Source organism: Rattus norvegicus, chromosome 12, assembly GCF_036323735.1.
Source record: "Rattus norvegicus strain BN/NHsdMcwi chromosome 12, GRCr8, whole genome shotgun sequence".
NCBI classification, from domain to species: Eukaryota; Metazoa; Chordata; class Mammalia; order Rodentia; family Muridae; genus Rattus; species Rattus norvegicus.
Window position 1 is genome coordinate 1,478,547 of NC_086030.1, and position 20,177 is coordinate 1,498,723.

The 20,177-nt window shown below is 41.9% G+C and overlaps 1 long non-coding RNA gene across 1 annotated transcript; it reads left to right on the plus strand.

Annotated features, from left to right (window-relative positions):
* Nucleotides 1–353: 353 nt before the first annotated feature.
* LOC134481139 (uncharacterized) lies at nucleotides 354–15,327 on the plus strand. Its single transcript, XR_010056426.1, has 3 exons — nucleotides 354–2,172; nucleotides 13,677–13,738; nucleotides 14,937–15,327. It is a non-coding gene; the product is annotated as an uncharacterized LOC134481139 (long non-coding RNA).
* Nucleotides 15,328–20,177: the final 4,850 nt, after the last annotated feature.

The following is a 20,177-nucleotide window of genomic DNA, read 5'->3' on the forward strand; positions in this document are numbered from 1 at the left end:
CAGTCTCTTCTGGTTTCCCAGGCGTGTCTGCCTCTCTGAAGGTTCAGCTCTCCCTCCCACGGGATTTGGGTGCAGAGAACTGTTTATCCGGTCTGTTTCCTTCAGGTTCCGGCAGTGTCTCAGGCGCAGGGGTCCTGCCGCTCCCGGGCCCTCCCCTACGGGAACCCAGAGGCCTTATACAGTTGCCTCTTTGGCCAGGGATGTGGGCAGGGGTGGGCAGTGTTGGTGGTCTCCTCCGCTCTGCAGCCTCAGGAGTGCCGACCTGATCAGGCGGTGATGTCTCTCTCCCACGGGGTTTGGGAGCAGAGAGCTACTCATTTCTTTCTAATTGCTAATTGCTGCCTGCCAGTAAGATAAACTGGCTGGAAAACTATCTTGCTTGCTTATGCTTTGTTAATCTATGATAAGTTGCTTTGTTATGAATGTTCATGGGTTTGTGGTACTAATTTTTGTTCTTTACCTGTACTTGTAATGTTGTTTCTTATAAGGCATTGAAAAACACACCATTCACTAACCATTCACTACAATAAAACTAAAACACAAACACATTGTAATTTAATACTGCATGAAAGATTTTGCTGGGATATATATTGAATGAAATGAAGAATACATTGTGGGGATTGGAGCATCCACCAACTATGTGTCTCTGTTGAGGCTTATGTGTGGTGGGCTGCAGCATTATTTCTTCTAACATAAACTATGGGGTATGTGTGAATTTGTGTAAGGGTTGTGTGTGTGATGGTTAGAGCATTGTTCTTTTATCTATCAATTGCCAGGGATATTTCTCAGGAACTAAAAAGCAGGAGTATAACTGCAACATTTTAAAACCTATTTTTAATGATGGTTCTTAAGTATTTTAACTTTCCTGTCAGCCATTTTTACCAGAGGTAGTGGGAAAGAAAGGATATGGGGGAGTGGACTTGTTTAGAAATGGTTCTTTAGAGCAACTCCCATCTGTTTTTTTCAGATGGAAAATCGGCAGTTCAGTTCACAGGTCAGCATGCTTGTATGCATACATGTATGCATGTATGTATGTATATATGCATGTATGTATGTATATATGTATATGTGCATAGTTTGCATGAATGAGGGTTGGAGCTTCCACCCTCATTCACCACATATGTGTATGTGTAATGTTTGTGTCTATGGTAGTCTGGAACATTGTTCCTTTCACCCATCAACAATGTGTATGTATGTAGGTATATGTGTAAAGCTTGTTGCCATTCTGGGTATGTGTTGCTTTCTCAGGCCACCTATTGTGTGTACTTATGCATCCAGGTATGAAATATTTGAAGCCTGCTTGCTGGAGGTCTGTGTTAACTAATCTATGTGTGAATGTACATATATCTGTCTATAGGTCTCTATGCATATACGTCTGTGTGTTTGTATGCATATATTTGTGTATATGAAATTACTGGACATTGTCTTTTGTTTCATCCATGCAGTGCGTGTGTTCGTGCCTCTGTGTGTTCGTGTGTGTATTTGTGTTTGTATGTGTGTGTGTGTTTGTGTGTGGAAAGAGAGAGAGAGAGACAGAGAGAGAGAGAGAGAATGTTCTCTCATTCCTTCTCTTTCTTGCTGGCCCCAAGGAGTTAGAAAAAGTTCATAGATTTTCCAGTACGCTCAGGGAGTTCCAGCCCCAGTAATTTAAATGTTGTTCCCTCATAAAAAGGTCTGCCGAGTAACCTCTCTGATTTCTGGTTTCCTTTGGCAGCAGCATCTTCAGGTATCTGGATCCAACCATCAGGATCTCTGAGCACTGACCCTCAATGGCTGCCTGCCTCAGTTTGCACACCAGATGGATGCCAATGCTGGTCTCTGTCAGGAAAATACACAGATTTCCTAATGGTGCTTTCAACATTAGTTCCTATTAGAGTAGGTAACTGAAGAGGTATCAGAGATAACTTTTATGTTTCTTTAACATGATAGATGTCCCTCATATTTTTCTAAATTTAGAAATATCTTGAACATTGTGCCATGTAAAGTATTGATTATTGTTCATGTGCATGTTTTAACTTTTGCAATATATTTATTGACTTTTAAAGCTTCTAATTTCAACACTAATTTCCAAATGGCAACAGAAGAAAAGTAAAACAACATTAGGGGCAGAAGAATAATTTGGATCATGTGCGTTGGAATAGAGGTACTGAACAGAACCACTCGAGTGGGATGGTAAGAGTGTCATTATCTCTTAGTGACTCATGTGGTAGAAACAGCACCATGATATGTGTGAGTGAAACTTTCCAAGAGCTGTTGACTGGATGGGGTGGTGGTACATGCCTTTAATCCCAGAACTCAGGAGGCAAAGACAGACATATCTCTGTAAGTATCAAGCCACCCTGATCTACACACCAAGTTGCAAAAAAGCCAGGGATGTTTCTCAGGAACTAAAAAGCAGGAGTATAACTGCAACATTTTAAAACCTATTTTTAATGATGGTTCTTAAGTATTTTAACTTTCCTGTCAGCCATTTTTACCAGAGGTAGTGGGAAAGAAAGGATATGGGGGAGTGGACTTGTTTAGAAATGGTTCTTTAGAGCAACTCCCATCCGTTTTTTTCAGATGGAAAATCGGCAGTTCAGTTCACAGGTCAGCAGCAGCAGCTTGATCTACTCACAAGCCCTTCACAGATACATCAGTGATCCAGTTCGGTAGACTCTGGACAGTAAACATGAATCAGCAGCTTTGGAACTACCTTGCAGAGCCTGGCAGGCCTCAGCAGGCATGAGTCAGCAAGATCATACTGATTTCATGACTCCCTGAAAATGTCTGCACAGCATGCATATCAAAATCTTTCTTAGCAAGGAGAGACTACTCAGTTTTTGCAATTATTCAGGGCACTAGCCTGGCATGCTGGCCCATGCCTCTAATTCCACCATTCAGGAAACAGAGGCAGGCAGATCTCTGAGTTTAAGACCATCCTGATCAATAAAGTAAATTAGAGAATATCCAGAGGTACCTATATAAGCCCTGGGGCTGAAAGGTAACAGGGACCATCAGAAGGTTTAGTAGAATTTCTTGATTACCATACACAAGATTTAAGGAAACGGGTGGTCCTTTCTCTGACCCCAGATATCTTAATCAAACAATTGCCTTTTGAAAATACTAATAGAGAAACACTGTCTCGGGCTGGAGAGATGGCTCAGCTGTTAAAGGCTAGGCTCACAACCAAAAATATAAGAGAAACACAGTCTCAAAAACCAACCAAACAAACAAACAAACAGACAGACAAAGCCAAAAAAAAAAACAACAACAACAACAATTAAACAAAAGAAAGAAAACACTAATCCATATTCTTAAAAGACCTCGCCCCCAAGTTATTTCTGAATTGTTAATTAAAATGCCTACACTCAAAAGCTGTGCAGAATTGAGATCTTGAGATCGGTGTTCCCTGGTGTTCCCAGCTTGGGGATGGGAGGAGACCATGACAGGGGTAGATAGAAAAAAGTAAACAGAGCAGAGGAGAAGCCACTATGAGGTAAGAATCTTTAGATAATGGCCATGTGAATTGGCTAATTGGGGTTAAAAGCAGTCCAGACAAAACCATGGCAAATTATGTAATGGAATTATTGGCTGAGAAATATGCATAATAGTGTACAGGATAGCTATCTGCCCAGTTCACGTGCTAATTAAGGATTATTGTAAATATAAAGCTTGTATGCATCTTTTATCCAGAAACTAAATGAACAAAGGATGGTAGAAATTCATGGTTGAGATCAAATACTTTCTATCACACAAAACCAGACTCCAGCACCTAGAATTACAATCTTCCCAATCCCAGATACCTACAGACCAGTATAAAAACACAACCAGTCACAGCCAGGGCATTCAAATGTCTATTAGAGACCATCAACACTATCACAGAAGGCCCTGAATATGTCAACATGACGGAAGAACAAGAATAAAAAAGAGTGTAAAACAGCATTTGCACATATGATAGAGGTCTTTAAAGAGAAAAATAAAGAAATCTGTGAAAGCCCTACCTGTGGAAGGAAATGAATAAAGAAAACCTAAACAGGGAGATGTGGATGAGTAAAAGGTAGGAACTCAAATAGTCTCTCAGAGGCAGATTTTAATAACAGACTACAACAGATGGAATAGAGAATCTCAAGCATTTAAGAGATGATAGGAGGAATGGATGCATAGATAGAGGAATATGTTAAATCCAAAAGGAGGAAAAGAGTGGAGGGGGAAAAGGAAGAAAGGACATGGAAAGAAAGAAAAAGAGAGAGAGAGAGAGAGAGAGAGAGAGAGAGAGAGAGAGAAAGAAAGAAAGAAAGAAAGAAAGAAAGAAAGAAAGGAAGGAAGGAAGAGAAAAAGAGGGGAGAGGGGGTTGGGGATTTTGCTCAGTGGTAGAGCCTTTGCCTAGCAAATGCAAGGCCCTGGGTTTAGTCCCCCGCTCTGAAAAAAAGAAAATAAAAAGAAAGAAGGAAGAAAGGAAGGAACGAAGGAAGGAAAAAGAAAGAAAGAAAGTCAATCCTGTGAGAAAATATCGAAGAAATAGATAGGGGTTTTGGACAAAATAACAAATATAATAATAAAATGATAAAGACAATAAAGTATATAAGAAGGACGAAAAGAAACTCGGGTCAAAAGCAAAAAACCCACAAAACAAAACAAAGAAAAAAACATTGTCAACAAAAATACAGAAGAAAATGTCCTTAACTTAAATAAGAGACTTATCAAAGTAAAAGGAGCAAACAGAATATGAAATGGCCTGGAGTTGAAAAAGAATACCCCTGGGCATATATTACCTAAGCCAGTAAGCATGGAGAACAAATAAAGGGTAATAAAACCTGCAAGGGGAAAAGGACTAGTAACATATAAATGCAGTCCTCCTATAAGAATTACAAACTACTTCTCCCTAGAGACTCTAAGAGCCATAAGAACCTAGATAGATGTGCTGCAGACTAAGAGACCAGACTAATAAAATTGTATTTTAGTTGACCCTACGGCTAGGGCACGGGCTCGGGCTCGGACTCAGGCTCAGGCTCAGGCTCAGGCTTGGGCAAGGTCTTGGGCCAGGAATAGGGCTACGGTTTGTGCTCTGGCTCAGGATAGGGCTTAGTCTCTGACTCTGACCAGGTCCGGAGCTCGGGCTGGTGCTCAGACAAGGGTTAGTTCTAGGGCCAGGTCTCGGGCTAGGTCTTGGGCTGGGTCTCAGGCTAGGACTCGGGCTCAGGCTAGGGATAGGATGGAGTTGGGGCTCACCAAGGGATGTGGACTCTGACGGGGGGGGGGAGCAGTTCCATCAGGGAGCATGAGAGTATGTGTCACACCTGATACAGTGCTGCAGTCTTTGTACTGGACAAGGTAAGGAAGCAATGAATCTGTAAAGAGCCTGGCCCTGGTTTTTCATGCTATGAAACCAACCGAATCAGAGGGAGGGTTATTTTATGATTTACGTACTTGAAAGGGGACATAGAGACTCTATGTGCAGGGGCAGAGAAGCCTAGTCGAAAGACTCCCCTCAAAGATAAAAAGGAGTCAAATCTTCTGTATTCTAAATGTGAACAAAAACTTGTGTTAGGCACAGAAGAACTGAAACCACTAAGGTTAATGATTGAGTTCAACTTTGTGGCTATAGGGTATCACCAGGAGTAAATCCATCACAGCATGGTGTTTTTTGAACAGGCACCTTGGGCATCAGAATACAAAGGGAAAAGCACAAAATCATGGGAAATTAAAGTGGTAAGACCAGGACACATGGCAGAAAGATACAGGCAAGATGGAGCTGGAGTCAGGTAGCAGGGAAAAAGGAGATAAGTACACGGTGGCTTAGGAAGCAGAGCTAGTGGGATCTACCGTCTGACTCATGGGATCCACCATGTGATTGGGGTCTGTGTCCTTTCAGTTCCATTGCAGTTGACCACTTTCTGTCTCTTGAGTGTCTGTGTTCCCATAAAATGCTTGTGAATGGAGAAGCACTGTGAAAGAGTGTCTCTTCCTCCTAAATTTCCAGTTTTCCTGGAGAATAGGTTATGACTCCTGGCTGAGATTCCTGTGGATTTTCAGGAGCTTAAGTGAAAGTTGATTGGCTTTGTCACTTCTCTGTTACTCTGACTAAATATGTGTACAAAAGCAACAGTTAAGGGAGAGAAGGTTACTTTGTTTTATAGTTGCAAGATGCACCATAGTGGAAAGTCAATACAGCAGGAGCTTGAGAGCTGTTGTACTGACTGTAAGCAGAGAACAGAGGGAGATGCTGGTATTCAAATCACTTCATCGACCATATCCAGTCCACTATCCCAGTCAACCATAGAGGGTGGGTCTCCCCATTTCAATTAGGCTAATCAAAAGTGTTCTGCACAGGCATGTCCAGAGGCTAACCTAAATCTAGCAATGCCTTATATAGTAGAGCTAATAATCAAATGATCTTCCACTTGGGTCCCTAGAGGTGTGTCTCCAGGGAGATTCCAGGTGCTGTCTAGGTGATGATCAACAAACTTTACCCACCATGCAAACTATGAAGACAAGTTATTCATTTAGACTGAAGCCTACTTGCCATGTATTCCTAGAAGTCCTGGAAAGTAGAAATTCCATAAATATCAAAACCTGAACAACCTCCTCACTTACCAGTCAGGCATGCTAGACCAACACTTCTGAAACTGTGACCTAGACAAGCACCAGTAGCTTCACTACCTGGAAATTATCAGAAATGCAAAATTTAACTCTATTCAACCTATTCTCTGGATGAAGCCAATCACTTCCTCTCATTGGACTGCCTGGAATGGATGGCTTTCTCCATGTGCAGCAAAGCTAAGTTCACAGCAAATTGCAGTTGGGTGTTTGGAGCTTCCTTTTCCTGCCCTTCACTATTACCTGACTTAGTAAAAAGAATCAGCAGGCCCCATCTGTTATTGACAAGGGGACCATTCCAATCTTTGAGAAAAGCAAGATTTAGAAATCAGTATAGTCTTGAAAATCATCACAATGAAGGTAGCTAGATCTTACCATGCCCTGGCAAAGAATCTACAAAATCAGAAAGCTTGATTTTTGTTGTTATTTCTATTAATAGAATGCTAGAACTAAGAAGGACTAAACAGGTGACCCAGGCGACATATAGAACAACATATTTAATTGGGGACTTGCAATTTCAGAGTTTTAGAGCAAGAACATGAGGCATGAACAGCTGAGAACTCTGATGTTGATGAGGAAGTAGAAGAAAACAAATGCTAACTGGGAATGGTGGGAGCCTTTGCAACCTCAAAATCCACTCCCAGTAACATAGCTCCATCTCGGGTCCAGACCTTGAAACACTGGTGGTCTTGGAGTTTCCTGGAGATGGAAAGAATGTAATGGTCAAGAACTCTGAGAGTTGTACAACCTGAGATGTTCCTCATGAAATCTCTTTGATGGCCAATGCTTTAAAAGAATCTGACACCTCCAGCCCAAAAATGGATCAAAATTGAAAGTTGCCTGGTTTGTCACTTCTAGAGTTAAGTTTGGTTAAGGCACCTTCTGTTTAGGATGCCAATGAGATGCAGATGGTGAGGATCTATGACTGGGGTCCATATGGTCTCTTCAGGTGCATGAATGTATGGTTGGGACACTGATAATTTTCTCTATGTATTTATCTCTCTGTATATTTCTGTCACTTCTATTGATTGGAGTCAAAGATCTAAAAGAGAAGGGAAGTGAGCACTCCTGGGACAACAGCTACTGCTGCCCCTGGGATGATACACAACTTCCCATAGGCTCATAGGTCATGCTGGCCCATCCATGCTGCAACCCTCTTCTGGCAGCAACTGTGGCTGCAAGTCGGTGCTACTGATGCTAAGGTAATGCTAGCAGTAGGGGTTCCTGTGCAGCATTGTGGGTGGTGGACACAGGCCCAGAAGGAGTTGTGTGGAGTACGATGGCTATGATGGATGTCTCAGGCACTATGACCCTGGAGGAGATTAGTGGCCTATCTATCCAAAAGACTTGATCTTGTTTGGCCTGCTTTTTTGTGATCAGTTGCTGCTACAACCATACTAATAAATATATTGACTTTGTGCCAGGAACTGTTATTAACTTACATCTCCATCATTGTAATGAACCTCCTGAGGGGAACTGCAGTAAGTGGATGCATAACATTGAAATAACCCATTATGAGGTATGTCTTCTGGGCCAGACCCATATCTGACTTAATAAAACAATAGCCATCAGCCCACCCAGCCCACTACCAGATGATAACCCAAAGGAGCCACTCCAGGACAGCAGCCAAGTTCAGGTCATCAGACTCCACCGAACAGAGGAGGGACATAGCCATGGACGTGGAGAGACCCCACAACAACCCACATAAGGGGAAATGTACTCCAGGAACTGCCCAGGCTCTGGCTCCTCCAGTTCTGATCAACAGGAGCTCAAAGTTCAGATCCTGCCGGCAGGGTCTGACAATACAGAAACAACCATAGCTGTGGTAGAAGGTGGATGTGATCAGCTTCATCTCCTGTCTTAAGCAGGAACCCAGGCCTGATTGCTGCTACCTCTGCAGTTGTGGCTGCTGCATCCTGCTCTGCTCTGGGGCTGGCTGGAAGCCTCTGGCTTCCACTCTGGGCTCCACTGCAGCTGCACTCTGCACTTTCTACAGACATGAAGAGGTTTTATATGGAGCAGCTTTGTTCAACATGAAATCAGGTATACTAGGCTGCAGTGGTCACCTATCCAGGATGGTATCAGCCCAGTCCCTCAGCCAATGGACTTCAGCAAAAAGGGCTGACCTTCTGGCTTTATCCCATTCATTTTGCTGGGAGAAGGGCAAAGACATGCATACTGCAAACAGTTGACATGCATTTGCCAATGCCAGTGTCCATAGGCCCTCTTTAGAGAGGAGGACTCCTCACCTTGACAGAAAGAACACAGGAGGAAACCAAGTGACCAAAAGAAACAGGAGGCAAATGGATGGCAGTTCTTGTTGAACAAGAGACCCATACTCTCTGCTGTTTTCAGAAGACAAAAAATTCTGTATATGGTTTGCCTCTACCTCTGAGATTTGACAATGCCCTCACCTTCATGATCAAACTTTCCCCTAAATCTGGCAAAAGCCCTAAATGTTCATCTAAAATTACATTGTGCATAGAGGCTGCAAAAATCAGGAATGATAAAATAAATGTGTCGATGAAAGCTATGAAAATTGGACTAACCTCCTATTTTTAGCCCTAAGGGTCAGATGCCACCCATATTGAGATGTTCACTAGGTAAAAGTTACTAGCCATTCCCCTGGCACATTCTTAAAGACCCTGCAACAGACCCAAAGGACTATTCACAAGGCTGAGCCCTTGCTCATGTCTGAGCTTCACCAAAAGTTCCAGACTGGAAACCTTATGTGGACAAAGAGGATCATGACACAGAGCTTGGAACCAATGGTGAAAACCTATATATTGCGGTCCTCAGCACCCAGTCTCACCACACCCTGCTAAACGGGGCTACAGAATATAGGTCATCACCAGAGTCTCTAACCCACTAAAGATAAAACAGACACAGTTCTCATAATGATAGTTTTCTCATTTTCTTTAGATTTATATGTTTCATTAATCATTTAATTAAGCCATACATGTTTGAACACATAAAACATTTTAAAATAATATTTGTATGATTATAACAACTTTCCAAGCTTAAAACTTTAAAATCGTATGTTCTTAAGTTACCAAATATTTTCTATTACTTCATCTCTTTTGTCATGATCACTCAGCAACCTTGTTTTGGCACAAATTACCACATGAATGCTAGAGCCCAGTTTCATATGCTGTTCACAGAATGATGTCATGGTAATGATGCCAACCACAGTGGGCTTCCAACCTCAATAAATTGTACTTTTCTTATGTTGTCTTTTTCTATAGGAAACTCTGACAATCCAAAAGATCAGAAGCAGGGAGCTCACAGCCAATCTTAGTGCTACCTCCAATTCTATCAGCTAGAAATGGGACCAATCTAAGGTCACTCCGGGGCATCTCCAGGGAAAGGGTACATGTTTAATGTCACCAAGCTACCAGCTAGTAGTTCCTGGGTTCAGATTCCTTTAGTCATGCACAGTAGATTAACTCCAAGAATGACAGTCAAATGTTTTTCAGGCCCCAGAGACAACATACCCTGCTCTCACTAACAATTGACGGAAATGTTGAGGAGCCAAATCTGGACCATTAGTAACTGGTTCCCTAAAGAATTGCCGAAATGAGGGGGGTCCACAGCACTTATGGCTTTGGACTCACCCTGCAGACTCACCCAGCTTTCAGTGTGGCTCTGCTTCTTGCATCTTGAAATGGAGGATTTGGATCTGAGAAGGCAGATCCTCTAATGCAGTGTACACAGGCAAGTGCCTTCATGATCATAGGGTTTGTGCACACCTAGTTTTATTGGCATAAAAATGTTTTCCAACTTACACCACATCCCAGGATTTTGGGTGCCCCCTCTCAGTCTGCGTCCTCAGTAACGCTTCTATTGTTGGGCTTTTCTTTAATCTATTCTGGACTTGTTATCTCACTGAAAAAAATTCATTTTAGACAAACTATGAGGGGGCTTTGAACTGACTATGTAGTCCTGGCTGACCCAAACTCACAGAGATCCTCTTGCTTCATCTTCCCAGTGCCAGGATTACAAATATGTGCCACCATGACTAGAATGTCTCTCCTTGAAATCTGGATATGTTTTACATGTTAATATTGGTGTTGTACATACAGTATACTTAAAGCCTGCAATTTGGAGATTTTCTTGTTTATGAAGCTTCCTCTGGACCCTTTCCCTATTTTTAAAATGCCTGCCTGTTCACACGGATTTGTAGATGTCCTACCACATGAATTCCTTCCCCATTACTAAATCACATGCCCAAGAATCAACTTAATGAAGGGGTGTACATTGGTCAACAATTGGAGGCCACAGTCCACCATGGCAGGTTGAGCAGCTGTCTATATTTTATCCTCTCTGAAAACGCACAGAGCAATGAATACTTATGCTCCACCCACTTTTTCTTTATATACAGTCAAGGCCTATTGATTGATCAGTGCTGTTCACTGTTAAGATTTATTGTCCAAATAGCCTGACCCCAGTAGTCTCTCAGCGTATCCAGAAGGCTTTGTAATCAAGGTGTGGTACACTTTTTCAGGCTCTTGGTTTTTGTTTTTTTGTTTTGTTTTGTTTTGTTTTTTCTTTGTGGGTTTTTTTTTTTTTGAGACAGGGCCTCACTCTGGGCTGAAGTTGGTCTTCACCATGACTTATTCTCTGTCTCCAGGTTGTTAGAATTACAGGGCCTAACCACCACATTTGCCTGGAAATCTCCACAGACCTAAATCTATTTGTTTCTTGGTGATCAAAAAAAGAATCTAACAATGGTCAAGCTAGGCCCAATGTCTTTGCTCCTTTCCTGCTACTTGCTGATTGAAATGTAGAAGTCTCAACTATCTCTCTAGTACCATGGCTTCCTGTGTTCCCACCCCCCATGACAATAATAGACTAGAACCCTGAAAATGTTAAGCCAGTCCCAATTAAAAATTTTCCTCTGTAAGTGTTGTCATGGTCATGGTGTCTCTTCATAACAATACAACATTGACTATGACACTGGTACTATGTCTGATATTAAACAACTGTAAACTCAACCAGGCATGATGTTAGTAGAACATCCAGGTGAGATGATGTTGTGGCTACAAGCTCACAGAGAACCCCAACCAACAGATACCTGTAGGGTCTCATGGGCAGGTCTCTGTTTTCTTTACTGTCCTCTTTCCATCTATCTTACTGATTTTTATTCTCCCCCATGAACAGAGTGTAAAAATACATTACCTTTAATTCTAAGTCATCCTTAGCCTTCTATTTAAGGCCTGAGTTTATGGGACAAGGTTTCTTAATAGAATCTTCACCTTTTGTATATTTCTAATCTCTGGACTCTTGGGCCCTGAAGAACAAAATAGGAACCAGGTTCTTAGAGACTCTCAAAGAGAAGAAATGAAGTCCATGAACTCCGTGAAAATTTTTATCAACCCAAAGTCAAACTGATTCAAATCAACGCTGGCCCACTAAATTATCAGAGCATCTTCAAGAGAGAAAGCTCCCAGTACTGGGGACAAAAGTTGAAAGTTGAGCTATTAATCGCATTTCAGATGAAAGCGATGAGGACTGGGAGTCACAGGCAAGAGGATCTCGAGGTTGGGTTAAGTCTGGGCTGTGCATTGAGAGCCTTTCTCAAAAGAACAGCCATAAGGAAGTGACATGGAAACAAGATGTCATCTCAGAGGATGTCACTTTACATGATTTGGTGATTTAATCCTATGAAAAGAAACTCAGATATGGGGTGACAGTCCAATGGCAGAACCTTGTCTAGCACAGACAAATAGAAAGACAGGAAGGAGGGAGGAAGAAGGGTCAAAGATGAGCGATGCTACAGGCATTCAAATGTTAAGAATGCTATCCCTAAGAACAGGAGGAAAGCTAGCTGTCCCACACTGTAGCAGTGCTTACAGTTTACTGCAGTTCAGAAACTGGAGATGATTGTCCCTGTGTTGCTGTACAAAAAGGAGTGGAACAGTAGCAAAGACAGTGGCTGCACCCATTTCATGGGTGCTTTAGAGCAAGACACCTTCTGAAGAGGTTTCCACATAAAAATGTCCAAGTGGTACCTCTGAGCTTAAAATTTGATAGCTTAGGTAAAATCAGATTTTTCTTATTTCCAAATGAAGTTTTGAAGGTTTTCAAGTTGTTCCTCTAGAGGGTGCCCAAGTTCTTGAATATTCTGACAGTGAACCTCTCCAAGAGAAGTTTTGAAGGTTTTCAAGTTGTTCCTCTAGAGGGTGCCTAAGTGCTTGAATAATCTGTCATTGAACCTCTCCAGGCATCTCCCCAGTGGTCAAGGTTTAATATGGGAACAGTTAGTTATTTTTACACAGTTTTTTTTTTTTTTTTTTTTTGCTTGCGTGTGTGTGAGCTGTCCCTTGTCGAGAACAGTTTTCTGTTTTCCTCAATGAGGAGTGTCGTTCATTTGTGAGCCTTCATCAACTCAAAGTGAAATGGTTAAAAATATTTATCCTGTTAGAATAGGCTGCATCTTTTTCACAACTCATTAAAAAATGACAACAACAATAACAAAACTCTGGCTTTTGAAATGATGTATACTAATTCACATTGTTTACCTACCTGTAGTGCTATATGAACACTACTTAAAAGGCAAAATAAACTTGGTTGATATTAAAAAAAGAAAGGTGGCAGAGCTGCAGAGGAACAGCCTTGGAAGATGCTACTGACAGGGAGACTCCAGGCTCAGCCTCAGCCCATGAAGAAGATGACAGAACACAGAAATCTTCCTGTTCCTGCTAGCGCTGTGGCAGTGCACAACTGCCCTCCTGATGCTTGGGGAACTGAGACAGGAGAGCCTGGAGTTTGAGGCTACAAAGGGGGGCACTGTGCTTTCTCATTACCAAGCCTACTATAGCACAGATCAGCACAACTCAGAAATGGGTCTCTCCCGCTCTTGCAGTTGCAAAGGGAAATGGGATGTAGCTTTGGACAGTTCTCAAGTTCCATCCGAGTCTCCCCTCTCCAGCTCTGAGCCCAGTCTCGCCAGTTTGTTGGATGTGAATTCTATGATCCCAAATTAATGTGCAAAACCTTTTTCTTATAATCCAGCTTTTCATCAAAGCCACTAAGAACCAGAAGCTTACCAAAAAGCCACGGCTTCTTAAGAACTTTTTACTTCTTTTGTTTTCAAGGGCCCAGGTCACCATCAAGGAGACTAAAGCTGGGGTAGGAAGAACATGAGACGGTCTCAGAGGTATTGGGCCTGTACTGGGAAGATCTTTTCAGATACCCCTGGAGTGCTCTGAACTCACAGGCAGGGGATTTAGAGGTGGGACTCATTATCCTAGTAGCTAGATGTGGAAATGGCACTTCCAAGTCCTATTTGGGGATGGCTTGCCCAGGGAGCTTGGCTCAGTGGAGTGTAGAATGGATGCCAACATTAACAATAATTCTGGTGCAAGTGCAAATGTCTGCATCAAGTTCTCAAAAAATCCTTTTATGGTCCATCTGTTTGTACACACCCTGGTTCCAAACCTTGTTTTGCCTCAGGACCCACATTCTTAGAAACTTTCTAGCTTGCTGTAGACTTGTCCTGCTTCTGCCTTCTGTTCTGCAACACTGACTGGATGCTAAGATTCATTCTTAGGCACTGTGACATTTGAGCCTTTGCAAAATATATTATGTTTATTCATGTCCCCCCTCTCTCTCTCTCTCTCTGTGTGTGTGTGTGTGTGTGTGTGTGTGTGTGTGTGCACTTGTGCACATGAATTCCACTGTGCACTGTGTGGCATCAGTGGATAACTTTTGGGAGGAGTTCTGTCCTTTGGACCTGATTCCAGAGAGCACACTCAAGTCGAGAAGCTTGGTAGCAAGTTCCTTTACCTGATGAGCTTGTTGGTCCAGTCTGAGCTTTCACTTAACCCTTAGCCCCTCGTTCCCCATCAGCAACAAGAAAGCAATCTCTGCAGGGTTACTTTTGGTCCAACGTGACTTTCTTAGGTCCCAACAGCAACATTTTAATTAAAATTCAACATAGTAACTAAATTGCTAAATTTAATAGGAATTACAGAATGTGGGCTCCTCTGATTCTGTATTGCTTTCCATATTCTTAATTAACAGTCTTCTATACAGTAAAACAGTCATCATTTGGACCTATTTGGTTTCCTGAAGATACATTTTTAGGAAGATTTTACCAAATTGGGATGTTTAATTTGCTCCTCAAATACCAATTTTCAAACTAGGAAGTGAGTGTTCTATGAACTTCAAATGAGAACTCACTCAATAGATTTTTTTAAAAAACGCTTTTGAGTCATTGAAAGCTGTTTCTACCTACTTCTTCGTAGGTCTCAGAATTCCTGGGAGGCCTTTTGTTTTCCTAATGAGAAAGCAGACTGTGGTAGAGCAGTGGATGCACTGACACTATCTCTCCTCTTGCTGTGCCTTCCATGCAGATGCCTGAAGCCTTGGAGGAGCTGAATGGTAGAGTTTCTTTGTATCTTCCAGAGGAGAAGAAAACACCATCCAGAATCCTTGTGACAAGCACTCACTAGCGATTGAGCAAGTGTCATGTTACCTGTCATCTGAAAGGCAGCAGAGAAGCATCATCATTGTGTCCCCACTCTAAAAACAAAATGCAAATCTCTGGGCATGCTGGTGGCATCCCACACTCCCCCTGACCTGCTGGCTCATCCTGCTGCATAGGACATCACCCGCACTTGGAACTCCTCGGTCTCCACCAATGGTTCTTCAAGTCTCAAGTCATGTACATTTTCAGATCATTGAACTACTCTGCAGGATACTGGTGCTACTAAGACTGGAGATGTTAAGACATGTGCACATCCAGTGTATCCTCAAAGGCTTCAGTCCTCCGTGAGTTCTAGATTACCTTCATGGTTCTCATCTTTCTCTCATCCTCTATGATCAGAGATATACTCAGACTGCCGTTCTAGCAGGTCCTCAATGAGGTTCTGGCTCAAAACAAGAACCAAGGATAGTGACTGATGGTGCTGCAGGATAGCAAACATCCAATAGCCAGCAACATAGAAACTTCACAGGACTCTGTGGACTGTGTGAATGACAGTGCACACCCTTTAAATCTAGTCTCCAGGTTTCAGTGACTTCTGTTTGGTACAGTGAATGGTGTGAGCCTTGTCTAGTTTACTACCAGGCACAGATGGAGTTCTTAGAACTCCCTTTGAAAACATTTAGACATGTGTAGAAATCAGGAAGTAAAGACTGAGTGTTTTGAAAGACATGAGTCCTGCCAATGGAACTATGCAAGCCCAGTGTTAACGTCCTCCATGACGTTCTCCTTTCCTTCATGTTTATCTTTGCCTTCCTTTGAAGAATGACCTACAGCAAGTAACTTGCCTTCCAAAGCCTCTGACTTACAGATCCATAAAGAAAACTATGAATTTTAGATTTCAAGTACTAAGTATTAGTCAGAGTTCTTCAAAGAAATGAAAGAAACAGAACCAATTGTATATGTCTCTCTCTGTATGTGTGTTCTGTATACACAGTCATATGATGCACAATTTTTTTTCAATAGTGTATTTCACACTGAAGCTACAAAACTGCCTAGGAACAGTTTTCTCAGTCTGTATTCCAGCCCTTGACTTACATGTGGCTCTCTATGTGTGTCTACTTGTAAAGCCAGTGTTATGTTTGAAAGAAATCTCAAAACAGTAGAGCTCACAGTTGAGATCTAGTCAGTCTGACAGCCTGAGAATTAAAAATGTCACTGACAGATCAATCCCCCAAACCAAGCTAGGAATCAACCTTCACCTATATTCCTCTTTCTATTCAGCCAGCAACTGGCCAGATGTCACACATACATACACACATACAAACATACATACACACAAATATACACACATACACACATACACACACACAAACACACACACACACACACACACACACACACACAAACACACACACAGAGGAGCAGTTATGTCCTTTAGTCCACCAGTGTGGATGCTAAGCTCTTTAGAACACTCATCCATATATGGAAGACATAATATTTAGTCAGCTCCTGGGCATCCTATGCCTGACCAAGTTGATGTCCAATTACTAATCACATGATGTTCCCCAAATAAAATGGCCTCAAGAACAGGAACTGAAAATTAGCCAATCTTTATGTCTCAGTTCTAAAGCTGAGGGTATCAATATGTTTTCTGTTAAGAAATCTTAGACTATGTATAAACTAAACTTGTACTGAGATGCTGATGCTACAATTAGAAGTGGGAAAAAATCACTTTTAAACTACAAAATGAGGATCCCAATTTACTAAGCCAGCCTGATGGTCTAACTGCAGAAGTAGAGACAGAAAGGCAACCATCCAGTCATATGTCTGAAACACAGAACACAGTAGAACTACTACCTCTCTCTGTCCAATACTAGAAACAAACAAACAAATAAACAGACAAAACTGGTGTCTTGAATACGTGGCGACGGAAAGCACGCAGCCCAGAAGTGTAATTGATAAGATATGAAGTTCTAAGAATGTAAGACTCAGCTCTGATATCTTTCTTGTGACAAGTCCACCTTTAAGTAGGGATTACTCACGAAGACACAAAGCCACCTGTCATGCAGACAAACTTCCGTGCACCTGAGATCAGGGTATGCCCTGCTTAAATGTTTGCCCTAAGCAAATGTCAGGGGCTTCATACTGGCTGCCTCACATTACTAGGATGCATATCCTAGGGTTTGAGGGGTTGTCATTGAGGAATTGATGTAGACAGAGGTTTTTCATCAGAAACTAGACTGTGCACACACCTCTCTGAGAATCCTCTCACGATGCACTACTGAGTTGGGGTGGAAACTAGCAAGATAAAGGCAAAGGGGTTTGGGGTGTGGATCTCAAATTTTCTCTAGTATCTATTAAAGTCAGCAGAGTCTGGACACCATGTACTCATGTAGTGACAAGCTAAAGACAATTACATAGAAATAGTGCCACAGAGGATTTTGTTATAAGGGGAACATGAAAACAGAAAGGATATAAAAGCATTTGGAAAGTAAACACAGTGGAAACAGCACCAGAGCCTGCATATCCTTCTCATTCCCCCAACTACATGGGATGAGATGGTATAAGATGGAGATGCCACTTTGGGAGGCAGCGTTGAGGATGCAACTGGCCTGCAGTTTACAGCTTGAAAGAAAACTAGAGGAGTTTCATACCCACTCTGTCAATGCTCTGCAGAGTTTAGCAGTCGGGTGGATAGTACTCCCGTGGGAAATGAGCCTGCAGGCTTCATAAGTAAATTCTGCTTGCTTTATTTTGCTAGAAAACCCTCTGCTTCCAGTCCCCAAGCAAAGAAACATAAACAGATAATTCAAACATTTTAATAAAATCAGTTCTTCCCCCCTTCCTCCCTCTCTCTCTCTCTCTCTCTCTCTCTCTCTCTCTCTCTCTCTCTCTCTCCTTTTGTTGGAGGCTGGATTTTTCAGTGATGCACAAACTTTTCCTGAGTAGCCTATAGATCAGCCTGGTTTCAAAGTCAAGTGATCTGCCTACCTACCTCTGTCTCCAGAGTATTGGGATTAAAGGTGTGTTACTGTTTCTTGTTCTCTAACACTTTTCATTGTTGTCCAAAGATAAAATAGAATTCATTTTTATTTATTTTTTGAGGGAAATTTTGCTGCCTACCAAAATTTGATTGCCTTTCTAAGTAGTTTATCCATAAGTCTAGAATGAAATAAAAATGAATTGCTGAGAATGGGAAAGCTACAGATGTGTTTCCTAGGTTTTGCTTTGATGTTCTACTGGAAATAGATTGTGGTGACGAGAGAACTTACTGGGGCTTCCCTTATCCAGACAGGAAAACCCTAAAAGATCTCAGGGAATTCTGTTTCTTGTAGTGTTCAGGAAGGAGAGGTGTCTTATTATCTTTAGTGTGATGTTTTCTACAATTTTATACAAGGAGTTTTCCTTCATGTTGTATTTTGGTTCTCAAGTTGGAGCATATTTTTACTTAGCATTTCTCCTTGGCAAATAATGTTTTGTAATTCCTTTTAGTCTCACCCTTATGTCATAGGATTGTAAGCCTTGTGCCTGACACTTAAAAATGAACATGAAACCCTACTTGTTTTTTAACATTTGTTCCAAAACTTAATAATAATTGGTGAATTCCATAGTATGGACTATGCTCCAGGACTCTTTGCTAAGGGGTTTCCCATTTAATATCCCAAAGCACTATTTAAATTTGGGGTACAAACAAATGAACAAGTTTGTAGAGATGACAATACTTGGTTGGCTCACATGGTATGAAAGGAACCACAGTTTTTACTTTCCTTTGATTCATAGCCCAGGTCCTAACACTTTTGTGAGCTACATTTTAAAAGGAGAAATTTTGCATTTTTGCCATATATTTGTAAGTGTGTGATCCTCCAAATTACTGGAAGTATTTCATTATTTCTGCCCAAGAGGATGTTGTCTGATTCCTGGCAGATGTAGTGGCCGGTGTTTGCAGGATGATGGGATTTGAACTCCAAGCCTTATGATCACACAGCAAGTTCTTTTAACCAGGAAACCATGTGTCTAGCCACCAGATCTGTAGTTTATATAAAAGTGAATATAGATTTAAACATGGATACTAAGAGAGGAGAAACACACATGCAAGCATGAAAGGCATGCGAGAAGGAGAGGCAGATTTGGGGAAGAGAGCTGTGTAAACCAAAGACAGAAGTGAGCGGGGGCCAAGAACAGATGATTTGTAAAACCTTTAATTAATTTATTAATCCATTAATTGGTACATTATCGTATTCTGTGTGCATATGCCTATATGTGTTAGTGTGCATATATGGAAGTCAGAGGACGATGAGTGAGGAGGTCATCCTCCTACCACATGGGTGTTAGTAATAGAACTTGGAACCCCATGGTTGATGACAAGTTCCTTATCCCCCTTTTTTAAAATTACAGTTACTTTTGTGTGTGTGTGTGTGTGTGTGTGTGTGTGTGTGTGTAGAGGGGTAGGAATTGTGAGTGTAGATGTGGTAGAAATTATTTAATCACAACCCAGGTTTTCTCCCCTGCCTCTGAACACTTAGTTCCCAGATAAAAGACACCCACAAGCTTCATATTTACATTAAGCCTTAATCAGCACAGGAGCTGGGAAGCCATTGATCCTCTGGCTGTTATGTCTGTTTCAATGCTAATAATTCCACTATATAATTTGCTGTGTTTCATCTGAGCTGCTCTTAACTCCAATTAGCCAACCCACCTGACCCATGGCGGCTTCCTCCTCCCTTCACCTTCTTTATTACTCATGGTTCTTCTTGGATGCCTGAAGTCCTGGGATGCTAAACCCTGCCTGTGCGCAGCTGTTGACTGTTGGAATCCTTATTCATCTATCAGAAATAATTTGGGGACACAAGTTTACATAGTATCACTTGGGTCTACATGTGGACTCTCTTGTCTCTGGGACAATCAGGCAATGGAGGCCTGCAGTTAGCATTACAATACATATCAACAGACCAAACCTCAAAGCATGGAGGTCAGGGCCATCTGGTAGGAGTCAGGTTTCTGTGTAGGTCCCAGGTAGTGAACTGATTATGTCAGGCTTGGCCACAAAAGAACCTTTAGCCATTGAGCTATCTTCCTGGCTCATGAAAAACCTTTTACAGGCTCGTGTGGTCCTGTGGCTCTGCATATGTGAGCTTGCATGTGTCCAGGCCAGAGGACAACCTTGGGG